The sequence below is a fragment of the Aythya ferina genome (genome assembly GCF_964211825.1).
Source record: "Aythya ferina genome assembly, chromosome: 7".
NCBI lineage: Eukaryota > Metazoa > Chordata > Aves > Anseriformes > Anatidae > Aythya > Aythya ferina.
Genome location: NC_140302.1, coordinates 2,082,280 through 2,099,552, shown reverse-complemented (window position 1 = coordinate 2,099,552; position 17,273 = coordinate 2,082,280). Strand labels below are relative to the sequence as shown.

Sequence of the window (17,273 nt, the reverse complement as noted above, 5' to 3'; positions counted from 1 at the left end):
CTATTTTCGGCCAATTTTGGCTTTTTCATAACTCCTGGTTCCAGTAAAGCCAATCAGCACTTTCTCATTGGTGTTATGGTTGCACCCCATCCATGTTTTTAGCTGCTGTTGGGGTTATTACTATTACATGAACAAGAATGCTGATTCGTAGACCTGCCAGGATTTTTTTTGTTTTAAAGAAAAACAATATATTGATTGTTGATAATGCATGAAGTTAAACAGTAAAGCTAATTAATAAAACAGTGTGCATCACTCTAAAAAGGTAGTGGCTGGATTAGATGTAAGCTTTTTGGATTGGTTCAGAATTGGTGGTGGTTGTAAGCTTTTTTCATTATTTTTTTCAGGTTTTGGTTTGTAAGATGTTTCTTGTTATGACAAATCTATTAACCCACATGTTTGGCTATGGCATTTGCCTGCCAAATCTAGTTTTAAAGCAAAATCAGGTTTTTGAGCAACTAAGGCATAAAATATTCTGTAATGAAAATAGCAGCAGACACTTAACTCTACCAATTCCAGCCAAATGTCATAATAATGTGAACCATCAAAGTGAAAAATCACTTCTGATCAAAGGTATCTTGAAATCTATATTGACAGAAGGTCGTTGGTGTAATAGGTAATTTTATCTTATTCTTACTGTGTTCTTTTGAATCTTGTAACACCAAACCAGTAGTTTTTATCAGATTCTCTCATAAGCTATTCTCAATTCCTTATTTTTTGGTTAGTCTAAAGTACCAACTGGAGATATTCTCTTAATTTTGTTCTTCAGATAGAATGTCCTTAGGGCACATTCTGACATGTTGGACTCCCTTCGCTTCCTCCTCTCCCTTCTTAAATGGCCTTGACTTTTGCCTATGGTTTTATCTGTGCCAGGTATGACACAACCCTTCTATGGCTGCCAATATGAACAGCATGTCCTAAAAACAGTGATATAATAAAACAAGAAATTTTCTGCTTAGGGCCGGGTCTTCAGCATCTATGTTGAAATCTAATCCTTCCAGCTAAAATGGTTTTGCATAGTAGACATTTGATACATTATTGCAAATTGAAGACATATCCTTTGGGGGAATTTCATCATCTTTTTTTTATATTTTAGATCCTCAGTGTTCACTTTCTGTGACCCCAAGAGCAGTAATTTTGTCACCATGAGAAACAGTTGACCTGAAAAGTCAAATACTCTGAGGATGGGGTCAAGTCAGCCTTTTTCATTATCATATGCATATGTGCAGTCTGCATTTATTAAAAATGTTGCTGCCTGGATTTCCACTTGTGCTATAACTTTAACCCCTGTCAAAGAGATGACAAGAAACCAGAGCCTCCTGTATTCAGAACTTCCATGAGAAAGATATAAAATATCACTGAAACACAACACCACCCCTCTTGCTGGTTGGTTTTAATAGTAACAGTAATAATAATAAAACACATTAGTAACTAAACCCAGAATATTGCCTTGAAATTTGAGCAGAGAATTGCTTTTATGTACTTCTTACTACAGTGTTCTTTTATGAAGGGAGTTTGAAATCCTATTAACTCTAACATTTTCTTCTCCAAGTGACACAGACTTGCATGATGAAGAAATTCTGGGTTGGATTTTTTCAATTTAAATGTGGAGTTGAGGTTTGCTCTGTCTTGTCATCCTTGGCTAGGGTTAGGTTTGTGGAGAAGGCAGAAGGGAAGCACTGAGGTTCAAGCAAATTCAAGTGTAATTGCATGGAAGAACTTCTGTTTTGTACCTGGCAGAGTACCTAAGGTGTATGCTGAGGGGTCAGCAAGTAGACACATAAGAGCCATCAAATCAGGAGGAGTAACTAGATGGAACTGCAACAACAAAACAGTTATTGTTATAAAGGCTAAAGATAGCCAAAACAGTAGTTATTTTGGATTTGTCTCTTACAGTGGTAAAGTTACAGTTGAATTCAAGCAAGGCAGGCCCTACCCAGTTAGGCTGTAACGTTTTCTTGCAGTAATTAGTCTCAGCCCTCTGTTCTCCCACTTTCTTAATGATAGTGGCATCAGTTAGCTTTATTTTTTCCAGTTACAAAGAAGCAGATCGGAATTTTTAAGAAAATAGCTGGTCAAGATGCAGGATGCCATTACCATAAAACTGCAGCAACTTACCGTAAGTCCCTGGAAGCAACTCAGAATGATTTCATGCTCAGTCGTTCAGAAGTCAGATTATTGCAGAGCCAGAGGATTGTTTGTAGAATAAGGGCTGAAGTTTATCATTTACCTTTTGAAAGGCTTAATCACAGTTCTTTAGATGTGTTGCGTCCTGCTGCCTGTTCCAGCAGATCATTGGGAAAAGAAGCCTTTTAAGCTATAAGGTGGCTTTCCAGCTGGGCTGTGTTGTTGCAAACTGATGGTTTTAACAATATAAGCAAGTCCCAGCTCTTCACTGGGACGCTGCCAAACCCCTGGATTGGTGTATATCTTGTTGCTCCTGTCTCTGCCAAGATGCCACTAGCTTCTGTTGCTTCATTTCCAGAAACTCCAGCTCAATCTTGTCTTGAAATAAATGAGTGTTCATTTGTCTGCTTCTCGCCCTTTCTTCTGTAATGTCATTTCCAGGTGACTTCTTTCCTGACTTGGTGGAATTTCTGAAAACATCCATTTAGGCTTGCTTTGCCCAGTTTAGTATCAGTTACTTAAACATTACTTCATTGGGCTCAGTAGAATGAGCCAAATATCCTTTGTGCAGAAAAGGATGTAAGAATTTCCAGCAATTCCATATCCTTTGTGGACTCTGAGTACTTCTGGAGATTACGTTGCAGTTTTTTGAGAAAAAGAATAGGTTAATTTATATCACAACCATATAAAGCAGATAGAATCTGAAAATAAAGTTCTTTACTGGGAGAGCTGGGCAAGATTAATGGAAGCATTACTTCATCTTGTACGTTATAATATCTGAACGAGGCTGTGATGTTTCAGATTTCTTTTTGTTTGTTTAGTACCAACAATCTGGAACATGCAGGTACCTCTTGATTAAAAAAGACAACATTAGGAGTAACTAAGGACAGAAGAGAGACAAACCAAGATTGTATTCCTGTATGAACTTGCAATGTGCTTGTGTTGGGAAGAGCTTCTGTTATTCTATCACCCCACATCTCCTCGCAATAAGGATATAAAATTAAATGGGATAAAGATGAAAAGAAGGGCAAAATAATCACTTATATGGGGGAAATGAAATAGGTCTCTATAGCATGGAGAAGAATGAGTTAAGGGGAATATGCTAATGGTAAAGAAAACCATGTTTGCCTCAAAAACATCTGTTGTGAGTGAACGTATCATTTTGCCACATCATGTTTATCTGTGATGTTGATACTGGTAATTGTGTTTCTAAATAGTTCTTCAAAACTGTAATTCTTTCACATACCAGATTTATGCATAGGATTGTCAAAAACAGTGAAGAGGTACTTGCTTTATGGAATCTTTCTGGTAATTCTTCTCTTTTAAATGCTGGCAAAGTCAGAGGCAAAAGTATGGTACCATTTTGGAAGTGAAAATTCCAGGTCTGTCCCTGGATTGCATTGCTGGGATAATATGTTGTGCCCTCATCTTGCATTTTAAAAACAGCTATATCCTGTAATCTTGTCGGTAGTCTTGGGTTTGCTGCTTACCAAATACGGGTCCGTCAGATTGATGTGTTGCTTAGCAGGCTTGATAACACTTGATAACAATGGTGAAGAGCATCTTTGACTTGTGATTGGGAACTTCAAAATAAAAAAGAAGCCTACTACTCAGTAAATATCCCTCTGTGCAGCTGTAAAGGTTCTTTATTTGTAATGGACACCTTTGCACTGTGTGGTCTCTGTTTTTTTTTTTTTAATACAGGTTGTAATCAGAATTTTTAAAATGGGCTTTGGGATGCCAAAACATCTGGTAGAGAAATACTGAAGTATAAAGAAGAATCTTTTTTTTTCTTTTTTTTCCCCCCCCACAAAATACCTGTTTTTCCATGATGCCTCTGCTTTTTGATTTGTGTGTGTTTTGCTTAAGTCTGATTCCCCAAGGAAATGAAGCTTACACAATTGTAAAAGGCATTTTTAAAGTCATAGGGGATGTGGGGAAGGATGCTATTGTGCCTTTGGGATGTGGAAAATGGTGGAGGCACAGGGTGGGCAAACTGGGGAAGGGTTACAATGGGACTGGCAGGGGAGCTGTGGCAGTAGCCTGAAAGAAATGGTGGGAACCTAAAGTGGTGCATGAGGAGAGGGGACAGTCATTGTCCAAAGTTGGCATGGGAAATGAGGTGTAAGCTGCTCCACCTCCCAAGGAGCAATTCAAATTTGAAAATGATGTGGGGTTTTGGGCAGCGCACCTGTAGAACATATGGGAGGAAGTGAAATGCACATCCAACTTGAACTTGTAATTCTTATACTAATTATTATTTTTTTTTTTTATTTGTATTTTTTTGGAGGATAAATGTTTATTGTTTTGAGTGGTTTCTATTTATATCTGTCAAGGCCTGACAGGCCTGCATGCATGCCAGACAGGGCTGCAACAAACAGCCAGAGAGCTTTGCTTTTTTCGGTAAGCAGGCAGCAGTAGCCAGCCCTGGTCGAGGAGGTCAGGCTACCCTGGAGCTGGCTCCAACAGCCTTCCAGGAACAGGCAGCTCTTCTCTTCTGCAATAAGACTGCTCTCCTGCTTTCTGAGGTCTCACTCTGGAGGGGGGGAAAAAAAAGAAAAAAAAAAAAAGGTATGCACACTTCTGTGAAGTGCCTACTTTGGAGGGAGGTGCAGAGTGCCCAGTGCTTAAAGCAGGTGGGAATGAGGCTGGAGGAGGCTGTAGGGTAGAAACCCACCTGGCAGCAGTCCGCAGCCTGCCCTGACACCAGTCTGTACTGATGAAAAATCTTGTCCAGCTTTTAAGATGTTTCAAGTTAAAGTGCTTCCTTGTCCACTGGTCTTTGTCCCTGTGTGTGAACTCAGTCACCACACCACTAGGTACATGAATATCTTGCAATGGAAGAAAAAAAAATGTTATGAGAGTACACTGTAATCCCTTTATCACGGAGACAGTAGTTTCCTCCACGTTTCAGAAGAGGCAAAGAAAGACCATGTGTCAGTACACAGTGTGAATACACTGCAACAAGTGTGCTCCTCTTCCTCTTTTTTTTTTTTTTTTCTTAGGCAGGTGTTGATTGGACACTGGTAAACACTCATTTGCTGTTGTTCTGAGCTTAAACACTGAACCAGACCTGGTTAAGTTGGGGTTATTTTTCAGTACTTTATTAAACTAGAACACACAGTTGTAGCTATGTTTTAAAATAGATGACTCCCAGGCATATTCAGTAAGAGAAGTGGGAGAGGGAAGTGGTGGCAGAAGGCATATTTTATGCCCATAGTCCCAGCACAGAATCCACTGTAAGCTGCTGTGTTTGCAAAGTATTAAGGAGGGGAAAAACAATCTATGTAAAATTAAATTCCATCTTAATTTTTGAGGTGCAAGTTACTATTTTGTTATTACTGCTATCTCTGTTACCTATTTTGAGTTAATGACGTTGTGGGAGATGTCATGACTGGGACCGGAATTTCAGTATATGCTTTCTCTCTACTGAGAAAATCCATAGTTTTTGTGCTTTAAATGTGAAGGTGTGAAAAATAACAAGATTACACCCTGCCTGCATTAAGAGCCAAGGGTTGAAGCTACAGAGTAGGATTTGCTTCAAGTGCAAAGACTGAGTATGCCTTGCATCCACAGTAAGGGGCAAAAGAGGCCTTTTGGATCTTTGAGAGTGGTGGTGAGATCATGATAGTCATAAAGGCTGTTATCCTGATGAGACAATTACTCAGCCTGCACGCTGGAAGCCAGTGTGAACTTGCTGATTGTGATAAGTGCTTCTTTGTTGCTGAAAAACATGGAAGTTGTTCATTTACTATTCACAAATACACAGTTCTTGTGATATAGTCCAAAGCTTGTTTTTCATTTTCAGCATACCTGCAGCATCTGCTGAACTACATAGCTACTCAAACTGTGCACCGAGCATGGCCTATATAACTGGCGTGTTGGTTAGTCAGACTTCATGCAGCCTGGGAATACCTTTCACATTCTGTGCTGTAACTCTAGGATGGAGCGTTAGGGCTGCAAATGAAACTTAAACAAAACAACAGAAAAATTCTCTGCTGTTATAAATCATGTAATATTTATTTCAAAGAGATTTTATTAATGAGTAGTTAAAATATCTTTAAACAGCTGTAATTTTATGTATGGCTTTTGCAATTTAATGCAAACAGTGTTGCAGTCTGTAAGTATATATAAAATCACAGTTCTGTGCATGCGGTGGTACTGAAGAAGATCTTGTGTAAAGAGGAAAAATGGTGCCTAGGACTTGTACTCACAGAAGTAATCAAAATATGACGATGGGATAAGAGATGGGAAAAGGCCAATTAGATCATCTTATCCATTATCCTGACAATGAAGAATTGTTCTGTACAATTCTTTTCTGTATTTTCTAGCTCAGTTATAAATGGTAAGTACCAAGCACTCACCACTTTCTTTAGAGTGAAATTCTGTAATTTATGTCAGGAATTCTGCTGTATTGTCTGTTTCTACATAGTTTGTGTTTAATTCCTCTTTTTTTTTTTAATATATGAACTAATTGTAGACTCCGTTCTTATGTTATTTTAGATATACTATCAAAATATATTTTTAAGACTTTAAAACTCAATAGAATAATTCAAGCACACCACTGTTCACTTTTGATTTGGATCTTCATTTGGAGTTCGGGTGTCTGCAGCAAATACTTCTGATAATTTGTAACATACTAAAGGCCTCGGGTTTTATACTTGGATACTGAAAATGTACTTCTAGCTGTGCTACCTTATTAAAACATAGTTGATGAATTTTGAAATTAACGAAATGATGAATTAATGAAATTAATAAAATAGTTTTGTGCTGTCACAGTAAGGTTTAAGTACAGACTTTTGGAAGCTGGGAAGTCTGTGGTCCTCTTGGTACAGGGGTCATATAATGCTTGTCAGTGTCACCAACATACGTATTTTCAAATGGATCCAAATAGGTATTTTAAAAGGGAAGAGATGTAAAGTTTCTCCTTTGGTTATAATAACAATTCAAAATTACAAAAATCTTGTAAATGGCCAGATAATGAGCCTTGTAAATTCCTAGTTTCTATTTCCTCCAGATTTTCTGTCTGGAAAGAGGGGAGAAAGTACTTCCTCAGTTTCTTGTAACGTTTATACATTTGATAATGTATTTGGTACTTCTATGTATTAGGCAATTACTTACACATTAACCTTCTAGTGCTCACTTATGTGTTAAGTGGAATGGAGTAAATCATGCATTTATGTAGGACACAAGAATGCATTGATTCAGAGACCACCTTTTAAGGGATTATCTGACTCATAAGACAGATTTAGGGCTACTGTTTTTATTTCTTTCTGCATCAAACCATTCCGTGACATGCTGCTTTATTTACATGTGGTTGTTCAAAGGATTTTTAAGTACAGATTGTATTATTGATTTCCAAACTTTGGATGTATTACAGGAGCTGTTCTCATAAAGTGGCCAGCACTTGTCTTCTGCAAATGAGCTATACACAGGTGTATTCTTGCTCTTGCAGTGCCCTGATGACTTTCTGGGGCTTCTGTAGTAGTATGGATCCTAAATGCTTTTCTCAAAGCTTTTCCTACAGGTCAGTCACAAGGTTGCCAAGTTTCTCCTGTGTTCTGTTTCAAAAATTCATTATTCTTATTCTTTAAATTTTTCATAATATTTTACCCAAATCTACCTTGCTGCAGTTTATACTACTATTGCTATCTGTACTGATTGTGGAGAACAGACTGTTTTCTTCTGCATTTTGGCAGCTTTGATAGACTTGAGTACTGTTGCCCCGTTCTATTACTCATCTTTCCTTTAGACTAAATGAGGTGGTATTTTACAGACATCTGATTGCTGACAGTGCAGCAGGAGGGCAGGAGGTGCTCTAGGCACACAGCAGCAGTTCCCCTGTGGCCTGTGGAGAGGCCCCTGGTGGAGCAGGCTGTCCCCTTGCAGCCCATGGGTCCCACATGGAGCAGATCTCCACGCTGCAGCCCGTGGAGGAGCCCCTGGTGGAGCAGGTGGATGTGGCCTGGAGGAGGCTGCGGCCCATGGAGAGCCCCCGCAGGAGCAGGCCCCAGGCCAGAGCTGCAGCCTGTGGAGAGGAGCCCATGCAGGAGCAGGGGGTCTGGGGGGAGCTGCCGCCTGTGGGGGACCTGTGCTGGAGCAGTTTGCTATAAGTTAAATCAATCTCCATACGCTGATTCTGTTATACCTGTGACAGTAATTGGTGAGCGATATCCCGTCCTTATTTCAACCCTTGAGCCCTTTTTCATAGTGTTTTCTCCCCCCTCTTCTTTTGCAAAGGGGGGAGTGAGAGAGCAGTGTGATGTTCAGCTAGTTGTCAGTGTGAAACATTCAAAAGTGGACTGGTACAATTTTATCTCTTCCTCTTTAAAGTGTTTTTTATCCCCAGTCTGTTCTCTCAAACTTAATACTATAGTTGCCCTTCAAGAGACTTTTGGTATCTTGAAGGGCAACTATATTTTTCTTTTGGTATCTTTTGGTATCAGTTTTCCAGGAGGTCTCAAGAAGGCTGTGGCGGTTGAAATTTTAGCTGAAGCCTGTCATTCAGGTGTCCTGGCTTGAACCACATGGAGTCCACCTCATTGATGTGCATATTTTAGTCGTCTGTAAGTTGTTCCACTTGGTTCCAGGGTGACATTCTGTGTATGTTTTCCTGTGTTCTACTTTGTAAAGTATTGACTGTTTAAAAGTTTAGATTTGTCAAATATTTTGGATAGAATTAGTGCTATCTTTAAAGAAGAATGCATTTATCTCTGCACAGAAGTGCTGTGCAACCTTCCTCCTTCCCAGCCCCTCCACAAACCAATTTTATTTTAAAGCAAAACAAAATACAAAGACTGAAAGAAAAAGAAAAGAACCTTTAGTTCTTACACGGATTTGAATCTAATCATACTTACTTGTCTGTTATTGTTTTGTTTTGTTTGCTTTTTAAGGGGTGGGAGCAGGGTGCAAATAAGCAAGGTTGCAGTGCTGACTGGTATTTGTTCCTGCTGTGTGTGTACATGCACGTCCAAAGCTATTCATTGCTAACTGGTAAATTAAGAGAAACATTCAGCCTTGTTTTGTGGAGAAGAGTGATTTCAGAGTTAAAGCAATAAATTCTTTCTATCTCCAGTTGACAACTTTTCCTAGAGGTTTAGTGCCTGAAATAGGACATGCTGCTCCAGCTGAGACCCAAGCAAGGCTGTATAAAAGAGAGAGATTTCCTTCCGTATATCTTCAAGGCTGTTACTCCTGTTTATACATCCCCAGTATGGCATTTGCCTTTTGTTGACTTAGTTCAGCATGTCATACAACACACACAAAACAGCCCCCTCACCCTCATCATCTCCAGTTCAGTTAGCCCACTCTAAAGCAGGAGCAATACAATCCTCCTCATCCCCTGTATGCTGTGTGTTGTTTACCAATAGATCAGGGCAGGAATTGCCCTTGTGTTGATCTGTGTGGAGCACTAATATTACCTGGCTTTTCAGGCATCGCTTCAATGCAGCTATTCTGTGATAATTATAGTTATTATATAGGTAGATATTTTTATATATATGTGTATTACCTTGCTCTTGCTAGGCCAAGAAAGAACCGAGTTTCCTGTGGACGTCAATAGCTTTGTAAAATTTAAGCATCCACAACATTTCTGAATTCTTATAGTGGCAATGAATTTTTGTTGTTGTTTTGGACCAGTGTGTGATAGTTACCTTTCCTGCGCCAAGGGTTCATTCCTACAGGTTTTTAGTGCTGATATCCCAGTAGCTGGACTTTCACTGTTTTGCCAAATAAAATGTAAGTCTGTGTTTCTCAAATGACCCTACGTAATCTTCGATGTTGGTTTTTACTTTCAGAAAACTGAGAATTTTCACATGCCGTTATTTTCAGTCAAAATCTACAGATTGATACTTGTGTGTGAATTTACTCCTTGGAAAGTGAGAAAAATGTCATCTCTAAAATAGGTGTTTGATAATGTCCTGCCTCTTGTTATTGATTGTTAATGACTGTGCTTTTTAGACTTTTCCCCATAAAAGTCAAATCATTGCTGCGTGGGGTGTGCAGAACAGTTACAGTGCTGAAATCTTACTTGGGCAGCAGATTGAGATTTCAGTGATTCCCTTGCTTAATTATGGTGAGGACCCTTTGAGAATGAGACAAAGATGGTCACTTGAACACGAGAAGAGGAATAATGAATAATCAAGGAGTCTCACTAAATGCTGAGAGTATTATTTTGTTTGGTTGTTTTTTTTTTCTTTTATCAGAAAATTAAGTATTTCTGCCTATCTTGGTGGGAACTAGGATCTTCACTGAAAATTCTGCATCTAACTTTGCTAAAATGGGAAGTCTGTAATTAGAGTTAGAGGTAGAAATTAAGTCCTTTGCACTTGTTGAGAGAGCTCAGTGTGCAAATGTTGTGCTGGAAAGGGAAGGAATTGAAACTGCTATTTCTTATTGGCTCATATGTACCTGTCTGCATTGTCTTAGGAGTATTGGTTGTTACTAGTAGATTTTTCTGCATGTGAAACTTCTCCAGGGAAGTCAAGACTGAAAAATACCTAGCATACAGGTCAGTAAGTGTTTTTTGTTTGTTTATTTGTTTGTTTTTCTTGTGATTTCTGTGTTTATGCAGGACAAAAATTAAACAAAAAATTCAACAGTTGAAAGTCTCATGGCAGTTGAGAAACGGTGAAAACTTCAGAGAATCCCTTTACAGTGGCCTTTGCAGATGGCTTCATTTATTCGGCAGTGTTTTATTGCAAAGTAAAACAAGTAAGCTGCTCTCTGTGTGCAGAGCTTAGCAACAAGAAAATACGGGGACACTGGGTCACATTGTGCAGCCCCCTACTGTCGAAGGCAGGTGGGTGGTAAAATAATGCACTTGATACAGCCATCAAACTCTGCTTCGGTCCAAAGTTTCAGATGTTTTTCCTTTTGTGGCTGTGTCACAATGGAGAAGGTACAACAAATTTTTCATGGTCACAGATCTTCCTAAGGGCCACTAGCCCTTGATACACATTATGCAATGATTTGTGTGGAGGCTCGTATAGTCAGCATTTCCTTTAACGCAAAGTGTACATTTATGACTGCAACCTATTAAAATCAAAGCTGACTGGAAAATGATCCATTAATCACAGACAAAGGTGTTGCATCTATTTGTGAGTGGCTCATCCCCCTCTTTGTTTGGCAGCTACGTTTGCTTAAGCAGATTCATTTATTACACTGCTGCAGGTGTCACAGTTGTGCACTGGGATTGCTTTTTATGTCGCTTTTAATATGAGGCTGCTGCTGCTCCAAAAAAGGGACAGCAGGCGTGGACTTGATGCCGAGTAACTTGAAATACTGCAAAGACGTTTCCTGCTGCTGTTTCGTGTTATTTTTAAACCACTCTGAGACAAAGTGTTTTCCATCTGAGACAAACAGGGAATAGCTCCTCTTGTCTCAGTTTGGGAACTGGCAGAAATGCTTCTGAAAGCCACTCCAGGCCCGCCTTGAGTTCTGCTTTTGTTGTGTTGAAGGAAGCCCCTCTATGGGCTCAGAGCAGACCTGATACAAAGCCTACTTTTAAATGTAATCCCATGTGCTGGGATAACTTTTCCTGGCTGTGCTGGTGTAATTCGTAGGGGCATCTACCAGTTCCCTGAATTGAACTCTCTGGTGCCACGCAGCACCGTCCCGCTGAGCTCCCCACTGTTCTGGGGCTGTGTTGGTAGAACTGGGGGAGCACGGCTGGCAAGGCAGAGCACAGCTCAGAAGTTAGGGATCTGGGAACATGAACATGCTGAATTGCTGATTTCAGAAAGGTATTTAGAAGTTCCAAATGGATTGATAAGCATGTCAATGATCATGATATAGTATCAGTCTCGGGTACAACTTTCAGTTGTTAGTGTGCTTGAAACCAATTTACTACCTTTTCATAGCATGAGTGAGTTTTGTTAGCATCCCTAGGACATCAGTACTTGGTGCATTTCAGGCCTGGTTGAAGGCTGTTATTTAGCTAGTAGGGAAGAACATACAAAAAAAAGTTTCAGAAAAGTACATGTTGGTATAATTTCAGTGGTTCCCAGTAAATGTAGGTTTTTACCAATATTATTTTGGAGGAAAGAAGAAAAGAGAGAGTTTGTTTTGTGTATTAGCTCAGCTACAATTCAGACTAGAAATCTTACTGTGCTCCTTGCATCAGATACATTTCTTGGGTTCCTCCACAGTTGCATGTACAAGCCCACTCAAAGTCTATATTCCAATTCATGTGTCTCTATAAATAAGTTACACCAGTATTTTTTTCTTGATTTGCTGTGAGTCAGACATGAAACTTTCTTTATACTGTTTTTGCAGTACAATTAATATTAATTTGTCACTTCAGGCTTTTTGAGGCCAATAGAAAAAAAAATCCTCTTTCACAAGTCAGGGTCTGCAGTCTCCAGGTATGGGGTACTCTGCAGTCTTCTGTATTCAGACTTTCTCCTCTGTTGGTGCACAAGTGCATTGTTTCCTCTCTCCCAGTTTGCAGGCAGATTTACCATGCCTATATGATGGCCCAGGACAGCTGAAGATTTACTGCCCCATTTTCTCTGCCTCTTAGGCCAGGGGTTTGAGTCTCAAGTCAGCTTTTGAATTGTCCCAGTTTACCATGCAAGTCTTAAAGGCAAACCAAAATCAGTAGTTTTCTTTAAATATTGTGCCCTAAACTGGGACTTAGTGAGGAGTTTGCAGACAGCTCAGCCACCCTTGTATGGGGAGTGTGCTGGACTGCAGGAGGTGCAGCTTAGTTGTAAGCCATTGTTAGGAATGAACAAATATCCTTTGGCCATTAGCACTGTGTCCCCAAATTTGTGATTTTCCAAAGCTTTCTTAAACATATGCTGTCAAAAAGTCAAATAAGAAGTGATTTGTAATTCTATAAGATTCCAAATTTTGTAGTGTAGCTTCAAAGGAGTTAAGGGACAAGCACTATAAAAGTGGTCTGTAAAATGCAGTTTAGAGTTTTCCCTTCTCTCCATGTACTGCATGCATCCCTTTTTGACTCTGTTACATTTCATCATACAGTTTTTCTGGGATTGTTACTGCCAAAGTAGAATGCTGATAGAAGAGGTGGGTAGTTGGGGAAACTCCACTTGCAAGGCAGCGGAAGAGAATGGCAGAACAAACCCTTAACTTTTCTCATTTTCCATGCATTTGTTACTTGGTGACCTTAATGCTTTTCTGCATGTTTGAAGACTGGGTCCATCCTGCCCTAACACCAGATGTGTGAAAAGGAGATAAAAGTAGACAAAAGCAAATGCTAAATAAGCTTTTAGTCTCACTTTTTTTTTTTTTGAAATGCAAGGCCTGCTAGTCTTACAGATGAATGCTGCCTGGTCTTAGGAGTCTCCTTTGAAGGGCTATTTTATGAGGTAACAGAGTTTCAGAGTTTCAAAGAGCTTTTTTTTTTTTTTTTTAAAGCTAGAATTCTTATTTCTTTTTGTTATCCGTACAACTTGTTGTAATGTTTGGGAAAATGTACACATACCTTCTTTACTAGTAAGTACTCAGAGTGACCTTGTAGCACTGTACGTGTTTATAAGCCTTCATTGATCCATAGTGAGCTAAGCAGCCTAAATTTTGAATGTTTTTATGGTGTTACGTCTACCGTAATTTGTATCATGTGTTTTAATAAATCTATATTTTTTAGCAGATTATTGGTAAACCAATATTTCTATGATTGTAATTTTTTTGTGTTGCGTACTTAATATAAATAAGTGATGACACCATGATGCTGTCTTTGCTCTATAAGCGTTTGAGTAATCAATAAATTAACTCCATTAATTAGACCACAAGCATGTTTTTCCCTATAACTTCTTAGGTTTTTCTTAACATCTGTCTCCATGTTGTGTGCTAATGTTGTTTTACAGTCTTTTGAGGGTAGTTTTAACAGTGTGACTACTAGGTTTAACTAATCCAAGTGACATATTTCACTTTCAAGTTGATAAAATCACTTCCTAGTCGCTGTTACAATTTTGTGAGCTGATGATGCTAAGTAGATGTTGTTAGACTAACAAACTTTAACGTCCCATTGTTCAAGTAAGACACAGTTCATCATTCTCCATAACTTTATCAGGACCCTGTGGATTGCAGTGAAACAGTCATTGGCATTTCATTAACTTTGTAATTAAGGGTGAAATCAAATAGCTTAATTATTTTACTGAAGTCTGAAAAGAAGCGCTTAATGAAGTTTTCTAGTACCTAATTCCCTTGAAGTGAGTTATGACATCTGGCATGAAAACCTTTACGCTTCATCCAACTATCAGTCTGGCAGTGCCCTATCACCTTCTAGTGAATGATGCCAGTTCACCATTTCCCCAAAAGCAGAAATTCTACTGCATACACAGTCTCTTTTCCATAGGGGTCTGGATCTTTTATTTACACCTTTTTCATAACCTCTTTTCTATTTGAGTGTTTCAGCCCGTAAGCTACACAGAATCACACAATCACAGAATTTCTAGGTTGGAAGAGACCTCAAGATCATCGAGTCCAACCTCTGACCTAACACTAACAGTCCCCACTAAACCATATCCCTAAGCTCTACATAATCTCCCTAGTACTGCTTCAAACTACAAGGGATCTTTTTTCCCCCTTTTTTTGGACTGTTGCTTTAGTAGCTAAAGTGTAATTTCTTAAAATCCTAGCTTGAAAAGGCTAGGATTTTTTTTATTATTATTATTTTTTATTATTATTATTATATATATATATATTTTTTTACAATTCCTGAAATCTAATTCACGGGCTTGGAACCTATATTTCAAGCCAGGGCTGTAGTACACATAATAAAAATATCCACGTGATAGGTCCGGTTGGTTAATTAGCTGCAAAGATACTTGGGATGATGCAGGCTTGCCTGACAGATAAAATCCTTGCACTTATGCATATCTCAAGGGATTGGGCAAGTTCACTTATTATCCTCATTTGTTAGAATAATTGTCATTAACAAAAGCTCGGGCTACTTTCCCTGCGCGTGGAAATACAGCCTGTACATAAAGGTGGCATTAAGGCTTTTAACCTGCCTATGCACTGGTTATTTCTCTGCCAACATTTCAAAAAGCATGCTTCAAATATTTTAAGCATACAATGCATTATAATACATTATTTGTGTTTTCATTTAATAAGGTTATTTAGGCATAAATTGCAGGCTAATGTGGTTAAAAGGTATATGAGACATCACAGGATTAGTGTGCAAGTGGTGAATAACAGCAGTATTCACTTAATTTATGGCTTGAATAAGAAGTTGGTTTTGTAAAGTAAAGGCTCGTGAACCTTCCAAATCCTGATGGAAATGTGCTGGGAATGAGAGAGACCCAACTCTCTGCAGTTCTGTTGAATTCATTTTCAGTTCCGGTCCTTCCTTAGTTTTTGAGCACTTCCCTGCTAGTAACTGAGTTCTGTTGGAGAGGGAACTCACGGCAACTCTGTTTTAAAGAGGAAGAGCTGAGCTTCAGAGAATTACTTCCAAGGTCATGTAGGCAGCTTGTGAGCTAGAAAGCAAAGCCTGAGGTGTAATTTTTATTTTATTTTAAGCTTGAGGCAATCTTCCATTTCCCATGAACACCTGATCGTTTCTCCACCAGCCTCCTTGAGATAGCTCCTCCAGCCCCTTAAACCAGCAAGTTTGCCCAGTTCCTCTCTGCAGTAGGGCTCCTTTGGTACAAACGGTGGAGTCTTCTCATTGCTGCCCTGTGCTTCACTGAAGAGCTGGGCCAAAATCCAGATGAATGCCTGAATGTGCCCTTTGCTTGCAGTTATGTTCCTTGCACTACAGTTGAAAACGCATTCAGATCATTGAGATACTCTTTGCATCTTTAAAAGCAGAAATGTGTTTATTCAAGCTTCTAGCACCTAGAGAAGAGGGAATTTGCTGCTTCTGATACAACACTAGGCATTGCCAAAGTGCAGCATTCCTCCTTCCACAACTTTGACGAGGCAGTATGTCAGCCTTCCAAAGAGGTTCAGAGGGGAGGAGCAGGGAGAGGTACGTGGTGGTATGTGGGTACAGTGAGTTTTAGATAGGCAGTAAGCTGTGTGATTTTACTGCATCAGAAGGAAAGGTCCCTAAGGTCACGTAACTGTGGTTGGTCTCCATCCTCAAGCATTTCCTAAGAGTTGTCCCAAAACAAACAACTTCTAAACCTAGTTTATTAGCCTGCGAACAGTGGACAAACAGTGCATTATGTGCTGCCTTCTGGAGAACATACAGAATGCTCAAAGTAGTTTCTGTTTTGGAGATTTAAAAGGTTATTTTGCTCTTAGCCATGTCATGTGCAAACTAGTGCAGTGGATGCATGCCATTTACTGGACCTCACAGCCTGGATTCAGAAAACATCTCCCAAGTTCCAGGGAGGAACTGACAGCCTCATGAGACTGCTCTGGATTTTGTGCTGAGTTCTGATGCTTCAATATGATCTTGCTACTTGCACTGAAATTCACATGTAACTGGTTTTGTGTTTTGCTTTTCTTTGAAATACATTTTGTGTTCCTTCCCTCAGGAGAGCAATGCCAGTGTTGTCTAAAATACGCTGATTCCACTTTCAGGGACTTTTGGTTCTTACCTAAAATAAATGAGACTGCCTTGAAATGCTAGTCTTCATTACTACGAAGCACGCTACTAGGAATACTGGGAAAGGTTAAAAACAGCTTTTTTTTTTTTTTTTTTGGCAAGCTGCTGATTGTTCATATTTGTATAGAAAAAAATATGGTTCCTTATTTACTAGATACTTGTTCTGTGTTCATACTAGTAAAAGATCCTCCTGCAGGCCTGTAATGCTGCTGCTATTTTACCTCCCATAATGAATATTCAAAAGCTGCAGTCATTGAGGACTCAGGTGGCAAAAATAGTAAGATGATTGAAGTGAGCCTTGACATAAAAGCCTAAAAGTATATTCCTAACTACATGGAAATAGTGCTGATTCCCCTTTCTGACCACGTAAAGGATGGTGCCAGGAAATCTCCCATGAATTAAATGCCTCTTTCACATACTAGCATGATCGCATCTTTCTGTATGATGTGTTGTAATAAGTATGTTTAAAAAAAAAGGAGAAAGACAACAGGGCTTTCTGTAATCCTCTCTCACCAAATGTATTGGAATTGAAAAATGGGTATAAAGGACACACTGTTAAGATATGGCAATGCATGCATTGTTTTCTACATAATGCAGTCAGGGTCTCCATGGTAAAAAGAAA

The 17,273-nt window shown here is 39.2% G+C and overlaps 1 protein-coding gene across 5 annotated transcripts in view; it reads left to right on the top strand.

The window, feature by feature from the left end:
* Nucleotides 1-17,273, top strand: part of ANK3 (ankyrin 3) — a 351,417-nt gene that overhangs the window by 134,123 nt on the left and 200,021 nt on the right. The gene's annotated exons all lie outside the window — the stretch shown is intronic.